Here is a 7,081-nt window from a genome sequence, read left to right as displayed (position 1 = left end):
ATTACCTTCTTTCCAACAGGAAGCCGTGGTCATCCAATTTAAGAACTTCATTCTATTTTGGCTTTGTGTCAATATTTGAGGTAATGTAGAAAAAAACCAGATCTAATGTAAGATAAATTCTGAGCCATTCCAGGTGGGTGTTTTAGGCCTGGGTTTAGCCAAAAGTATCTTGACATTGCTGTACTTTGGTTTTTGGTTTGGCAGGGCCAGGTATTTTGTGACCTCAGATCTGTTTCTCTGAACCTTAATGTTCATGCCATTCCAATTTCCTTACTTCATTTTAGACCAACTGAAATGGCTATCCTTTATTCTGAGTAGGCCTAACTCATTTTTAAATGTCCTGGAGAGAGACATAAAACTGAACCCAAACATTGAAGTCATATGCAAGGCCACCCAGACCCAAAAGGAGTCTGACAGGCCTGTGCCCCGCTTGGCAACTGATGCATGTTCCAGGCATTACGCCTTCAAAATCCCAGAAAGCAGTAAACTTGCTCTGTATTTTCTAATTTGTAGTATGGAGGGGAAGATGAATTTTGGAGGAAATAAAAATGTTTTCCAGCTCCTGACATGAATATGCTGATGAAGTCCCAACCTCAGCATCTGGCATTTGGAGGTCAAGGAAATTAGTCCACATCTGGGAAGACTTGGGACATGGCCTAATACCTGGGGATTAAGCATGCTCAGTAAATACTCTCAGAAAGGGATTCAGCACAACCCAAAACTTATTACCTTCTGTCTCTCCAACACCAAATCTGAGAGAACATTTAAAAATAATTCTCAACATTGCTGATTCTGCTGAAATAAGATGGCTATTCAATTTGTTTTAACTTACAGAAGTTCCATTATGTCAAAAATATTCTTCCTATGATACCAAGGTTATAAAAAAGTAAGGTGACCAGCTGATTTTTTTAAATCCATCCTAAATCTTGGACTATATTCAAAGGTTTAATTTTTTTTTTCTGTGTTCACCCAAATTAACTTGACCAGAGGCATCAGCCATGTGTGGAAGTTTTGTTTGTTCTACCTCCTTTACAGACTTCTCATTTAAATCACCAAAATAGGCCAACATTCTGTTTCCCTTTTCATAGGGAAAAATAAAACAAACATACTCTCAGTGCTTGTGCATCATTGTTCCAATTTTATATTGTTGAATTTACTCAGATGGTCTTTCTGAGCATAGCATTTGTCAGCCCTTTCTGATAGGAAGAAATAGCCCTCAAGCCTTTCTCCTGTCCAGTGGTTTGTTTGGCATCTATCCTACTCTGGTGTCCATTCATCTTAGATTTTCCAGAAGGGTCTCAGCTTTATTTTTTTTTAAAGATTTTATTTATTTATTCATGAGAGACACAGAGAGAAGAGAGGCAGAGACATGGGCAGAAGGGGAAGCAGGCTCCATGCAGGGAGCCCTACGTGGGACTCGATCCCAGGTCTCCAGGATCACACCTTGAGCCTAAGGCGGCACCAAACCGCTGAGCCACCCAGGCTACCTGAGTCTCAGTTTTAAATATTGTGTTCTTCTGTTGTCATAAGACATTGAAAGTGAAGGGCCACCCCAGTATACTTCCTGAACCAAAATATCCACATGTGAGTTATGGCAATGTTCGGTACAGGTACTACTTTCTCAATGTCTTCATGGTTAGGTTATCCTACAGTGATCTAGGTTCTGACATCCCAGGACACCAAGCTTTTTTCTTGGTAAAAGGCTGTGGGCCGGATACTGCAGCAGTACAGAGCCCTGGGATGGACCGGCAGCACAGGAGCAGCTAGCTCTTCTGCGTGAGCGGGACATGCAGTATGTCCAAAGGATGAAATCGAAGTGGATGCTAAAGATGGAAATGAAGAACAATGCCACCAAGCAGATGCACTTCAGGCCCCAAGTGAGGTTCTGAGGGTCCCTGAGGATTGAGTGGTGTGTGTCCTGCACAAGTGTCCTTCTTGAGGCCCGGACGCAGCCGGATTAGAGGACAGGCCCTTTTTGCTGCTACTTGTCCCTGTTCTTTGTGTTCTTACCTAAGAATAAAAGTCAGAATCCTGTCAGCAAAAGGGAAAAAAAGAAATTATTGTATTGTATTATTGTAGGCCAATAATTTCTGCAGTAGATCCTATTAGCAGAAAGAATTCCATCATACTTACAGCCAATCACAAACATTCTCAGAGTGAATAGGATGTTCTAAAATATCTCATTGCTGTTTCCAAACTAAGCAGAAGCTTTCTCATATGGACCTCCAGAAGTCCCTTCTTTTTTAATATCCTTTCTTCCTTCCTTTCCTACCATCTGTCCATCTTTAAGATCTTGTTTGTCACTCACCCTGTGTATGAGCTCTGGGAAACCCATTCTTGGTTTTATCCAAAGAGAAGATGGTGAGTTCTCACTTTCTTCAGAGCAGAGCCCTTTCAAAACCAACTTACCTCATGTATGACACAGGTGTGTTATTCTGCTAGCAAAAATCCCTCCTGGGCAGAGGCAAAGATGCACTGGAATAGAGGTGATGAGAAGTCCATTTTATCATAGAAGAATAACAAGAATTTAGGAAGAAGAAAATATTTGCATAGAAGACTCCACAGATTTTAAAATCATTGAAATGATTGAAATTGGCACACTGCCTATCAAGATAATAGTAGCTAATATCACTGAGTATGTTTTTAAATAATAGATATTGAGCTAAGTGCTTTGTTTGGATTGTATTATTTAATACTCAAAACCATTCTAAGTAGTAAGTGCTATTTTTGTTATAATTTTGTAGATGGGGAAACAGATTAGGAAAATTAAATTGCTTATAATTAGACCATCCTGACTTTTAGTTCAGAAGATGATGTGCACCGTCCACATTATAGTTACTGGAGTATAAGAGTCAATCCTAGATTAAATTAAAAGGACTTGGAGGTGAAAAAGTTTTGTACCCACCCACCACTCCACTACACATAGTCACATAGAGCTTAGAACAATGACCTACACACATTAAGAACTAACAAATGTTTGTTAAGTGCATGAAGGCACAGCAGGATTTGCATAGGTTAATGAAGGCATATACCACATTTTTGGAGTTATAGTCAAGTGTTTACTCTTTAAGGTTACACATATAGAAATAAGAAGTGAAATATAGCAATGACAGGGAACATATTTAAAAAGAGAAATGAAAGACCTTAACCAGAAATAAAAACAAGATAAATATCACCCTGGACCAAAAATGGAATAGAGATGGAAAATGGTGAGCTGGCTGAACCTAAAAGCCCTCTAGGTTCTGGGTCTGGACACAAGCAGTGGCTTCCAGGAGGCAGGTTTTGTGGGGTCAAGGGCACTAGAAATTCTCCATCACACATGGGGCTAGAGCCAGGCTCATAAGCATGAAAGCAGGGGCTTAGGTAGGCCTCTCTTAATCACAAAAAGAGACTAAAGAACAAAAGAAAATAACATGGCAAACGTGGTCTTCCTGGATCTCTGGTCTTTAGAGAGCTGAGGATCTGAGAAAGCAGCATGTCAGTTCATCAAAATATGAGACAGTAAGCCAGGTTGCCTGCTGGCTCTGCAAAGGGATCTACTATCTCCAATATCTTAGAGTAACGGGCATCCAAAACTGTTCTTACTCTTCTTAACCTAGGGGCTCAGAGGGCCAGGAGAAGGTACTTGTAAATCTGCTATCCTGAGAACCAGAGACAAAAATACTGTAAAATCTAATATTTAAAAAGCCAACAAAGTCAACAATGAAAACATTTTTATAGAATATTTTATAGACTATTTTTGGCAAAACATTTAAGTAAGTATGCTAAATATGTTCAAAAAGAAAATGAGGCATTGCTTCTTTTAATAAAAAAAAGAAAAACTCCATAAAATAAAAACAAGGAAAAATAAAATAGGTACAATAGCAAAGAAAAAAAAAACAACCATAAACTTGGAAAGGAAACATGTGATATCAGAATGAAAATAGAATAAATTCCAGAAAGAGTTGAAGAAAGACTAGTCATTTGGACAATAGTAGATAGAACACAACCTGCTTTTCGGTTCACGTCACAAAGAAAATACCTACTAGGTCTTGACCTTTTCTTCCCAAAGGCAGTCGAACATCTGTGAGATGTGGCTTTGAGTCTACTTAAGCCCTTCCAGACTTAGTTTAGCAACCATCTCTGATGAGAGCTTTCCAAGAGTAAATCCATCCTGTTTCTGTATATTAAGGATATTCAGCCACCGTGAAAGTGTATGTAGACCCACTTTGCTAGAATAAGGATCCTAAAGCAATGAGAAGAAGTGACTTGGCCCTTCTACCCCCTCAAGTACATTTTGGTGACCAAAGACGGGGATGAAGCATCCCTGAGTGATTCAGTAACCACACCCCTGTGCTCTACTAGAGTCCAGAGTATAAGGGGCTGAAAAGCCCTTCAACCCCAAGATAGAGAGGGACATAGTTTTTGGTGAAAGAACATCTATCTCTGTTGCCAGGAGTTGCAGAAGAAAGAGCTTGGGAATTAGAAAAGGTGTTGGTTACTCTGTCCAAGGAGAGAAATAATGCTAATGGGTTTGTGTAGTCCAGGGCAAAATCAATCTCCACAAGAAGGGTGGTGTATGACTGTGGGGAGGTCCCATTCCTGGTTGAGTTTCTAGATGTGTGGTGAATAAGATACATCAAAAAAAAAAAAAAACCCACCTCATTGAGTACTATATTCTAGAAGTATAGACCCTGGTCAAAGAGACTTGGAGGGCTTGTAGCTGAGGGTTACATACCATACCTGAGATAGTGGCTCCCCTTGAAAGGAGACTTCTGGCAGAAGCACAGAAACTAGAAGTATGCTGTGAAACTGAGGAGCGTTGTGGGACCTGAGGCTGCAGAACAGAACATGTATGTTGAATTTTCTTTCAGTTTATTCAAACTTTTAAGAATGCTGTGAATTTGAAAGGTTGATGCTAATCATTTTGGGGATTTGAGTAAAATTAATGTTCCCTGGGATTTTCAATGCAAGGGCATTTCCTACACAAAGCTGCATAAACAGCAGTGGCATCCTGAGAGTCCAATACAGAGTTTGACTCATTTTATTTGGAGCATCCTCTTAATGGTGGTTGCACTGAGGAGTTTTGCTTATACCTTGATCTTATATAGTCTCAAGCTGAGCACTACATCTTTCTGGCCCCAGGCAATGCCATACTAGATCCAAAGTGCCCATGCTGGCCTCTGGAGGTGTCTTTCCTATCCCTGCCCACATCTGGTCTTCTCACTCATGTCCTCAGGTCAAGCTTTCCTTCTGCCCTTTAGCAACTCTTACCTTCAGAAGATTCTTCCACCCCTCATAACTATCTTGTGTAACAACTTCTTTTCATGTTTTCCTGTCTCATTATTTATTTTAATAGTTTTGTTTCCCTAGAAACACAGAGCTGGAAGAAACTGTAGGCATTACCCAGTTCAGCACCCACATCTTACAGATGAGAAAACTGAGGTTCAGGGAGTATAAGGGGTGTGTGTGTGAGAGAACCATGGGATCTGGCTCTTCTTAGAGACTTGGCTGTGTTTCTGGGACTTTACGTCAATAGGGTTTCTCATGATGGCAGACTCTTCCTGCAGCCCTTGAGAACACCCCAGAAATCCAGCAGTGCAGATCATTCTGAAAGTATCTGCTGTCTTGGGAATAGGCTGAGTCTGTCTCTGATCTTTTTGGACTCTTTACATAGTCTGACCCAGTGTGCTCCTTACCCAGCTTCCTGACAGTCCTGATGTCATCCAGAATGTTCTCTCTCCAGCCTGACCTGATTCTCCATCTCATTGCTTCTGCCTAATATCAATCTTCTTGCCAAGGAATTTGCCTACTCGTCCAGCAGCAGGTTGCATCATTCTGCTCCTCCTAAGTGTTTTTTGATGCCACTTGACCATGAGCAAGGATCAGTCGTTAGTTGGGATCAGCTCAGCCCCCAGCTCCACAGAGATTGAGACATGACCCATCTGCACCTGCACGCTGTGCCTGCCAAGACAATGTGCTGGGGAAGATGTTTACAGATATTAAGGCTGATGAGGATGGGGCTCCCAGAGAGTTCTTGCTGGACATCTGTGACCCAGGGCTTCTCTTTAAGGAGAATAAAGTGAGGCAAACATAAATGGGCTTAGAATCATAGAATGTTAGTCCTGAATGATAAGTAAAAGTAACCTGGATAAGAGCCCAGTGGGTATCAGATTTAAGAAGCATCCACTTTATGTCTTGGGGGATTATTAAAAATTCAGATTTGGGGGCCTTACCCAGAGAGAATATGGTTTACTTGGTCCACAGTAGAGCCCTGGAAAGTGACTTTCTAATAAGCACATGCAGATACTACATGACTGCTCATCACTCTAATTTGGAACCCCTCAATATGCACACCTCTTTTGCTGCAAATAAGGAAAATAAGGGCCAGCACCTCTTGATCCTCCACTCAGCCATAGCAGGCTGTCATTCCCCAGCCCTGTACAGAAGAGACCTCTAACTTTGATCTTATGCCTCTATGTGGCCATGACTCTTCTCCTGGTTCAGTGATAGGTGGGCTGTATTCCCAGAAGAGTACCTGGAGGAAAGAAGAAATCCATGGGTATGAAGAAGAGTGGTACAGAAAGAGAATTAGAAAAGCAGTGAGGATAGCTGCAAATGCTTCCTCACTTTGCCAAAGGAATTTACTGAGCCAAAGCATCCAATCAACTCTGGAAAAAAAGCCATCAGCCACCTACCAACCCATTAAATGTGTGGTCAGTCACTCATCTAATGAAACCAACATGAATGTCTGCTGAAGCCTTTCTTTCTTCCAGTATTATCTTCTTCCTTCTCCATCCTCCTCCTTCCTCTTCCTCTTCTTCCTTATTCTACCTCCCCAAGTATAATATGAAATACCAAGTTGGAGAGAAAAATTAATATGAATGTTGCATCGTGTACACTATGTCCAAGAGTTTTTAAATGTGACGTCATACAAATGCAAATATGTCAAGGTTTCCCCTAATTCCCAAAGTCCACCGGAAGTGATGCAGCAGCATAGTCCTGCCTTCTTGGCATTCCTTGCACTTCTTTTTCTCAAGGGGATGCCAATGATTGAGTGTTGCATACGCAGAGAGTGCATAAGAGGAGGCATTAACAGTTT

The 7,081-nt window shown here is 41.1% G+C and overlaps 1 long non-coding RNA gene across 1 annotated transcript; it reads right to left on the bottom strand.

Annotated features, from left to right (window-relative positions):
* Positions 1-1,911: 1,911 nt before the first annotated feature.
* Positions 1,912-4,811, bottom strand: LOC140593881 (uncharacterized). Its single transcript, XR_011994238.1, has 3 exons — positions 4,723-4,811; positions 2,410-2,475; positions 1,912-2,010 (listed from the first exon to the last, which is right to left on the bottom strand). It is a non-coding gene; the product is annotated as an uncharacterized lncRNA (long non-coding RNA).
* Positions 4,812-7,081: the final 2,270 nt, after the last annotated feature.

Source organism: Vulpes vulpes, chromosome 9, assembly GCF_048418805.1.
Source record: "Vulpes vulpes isolate BD-2025 chromosome 9, VulVul3, whole genome shotgun sequence".
In the NCBI taxonomy this organism is placed as follows: Eukaryota; Metazoa; Chordata; class Mammalia; order Carnivora; family Canidae; genus Vulpes; species Vulpes vulpes.
Note: the sequence above shows the minus strand (reverse complement) of the source record. Positions and strands in the feature narration are given on the sequence as shown.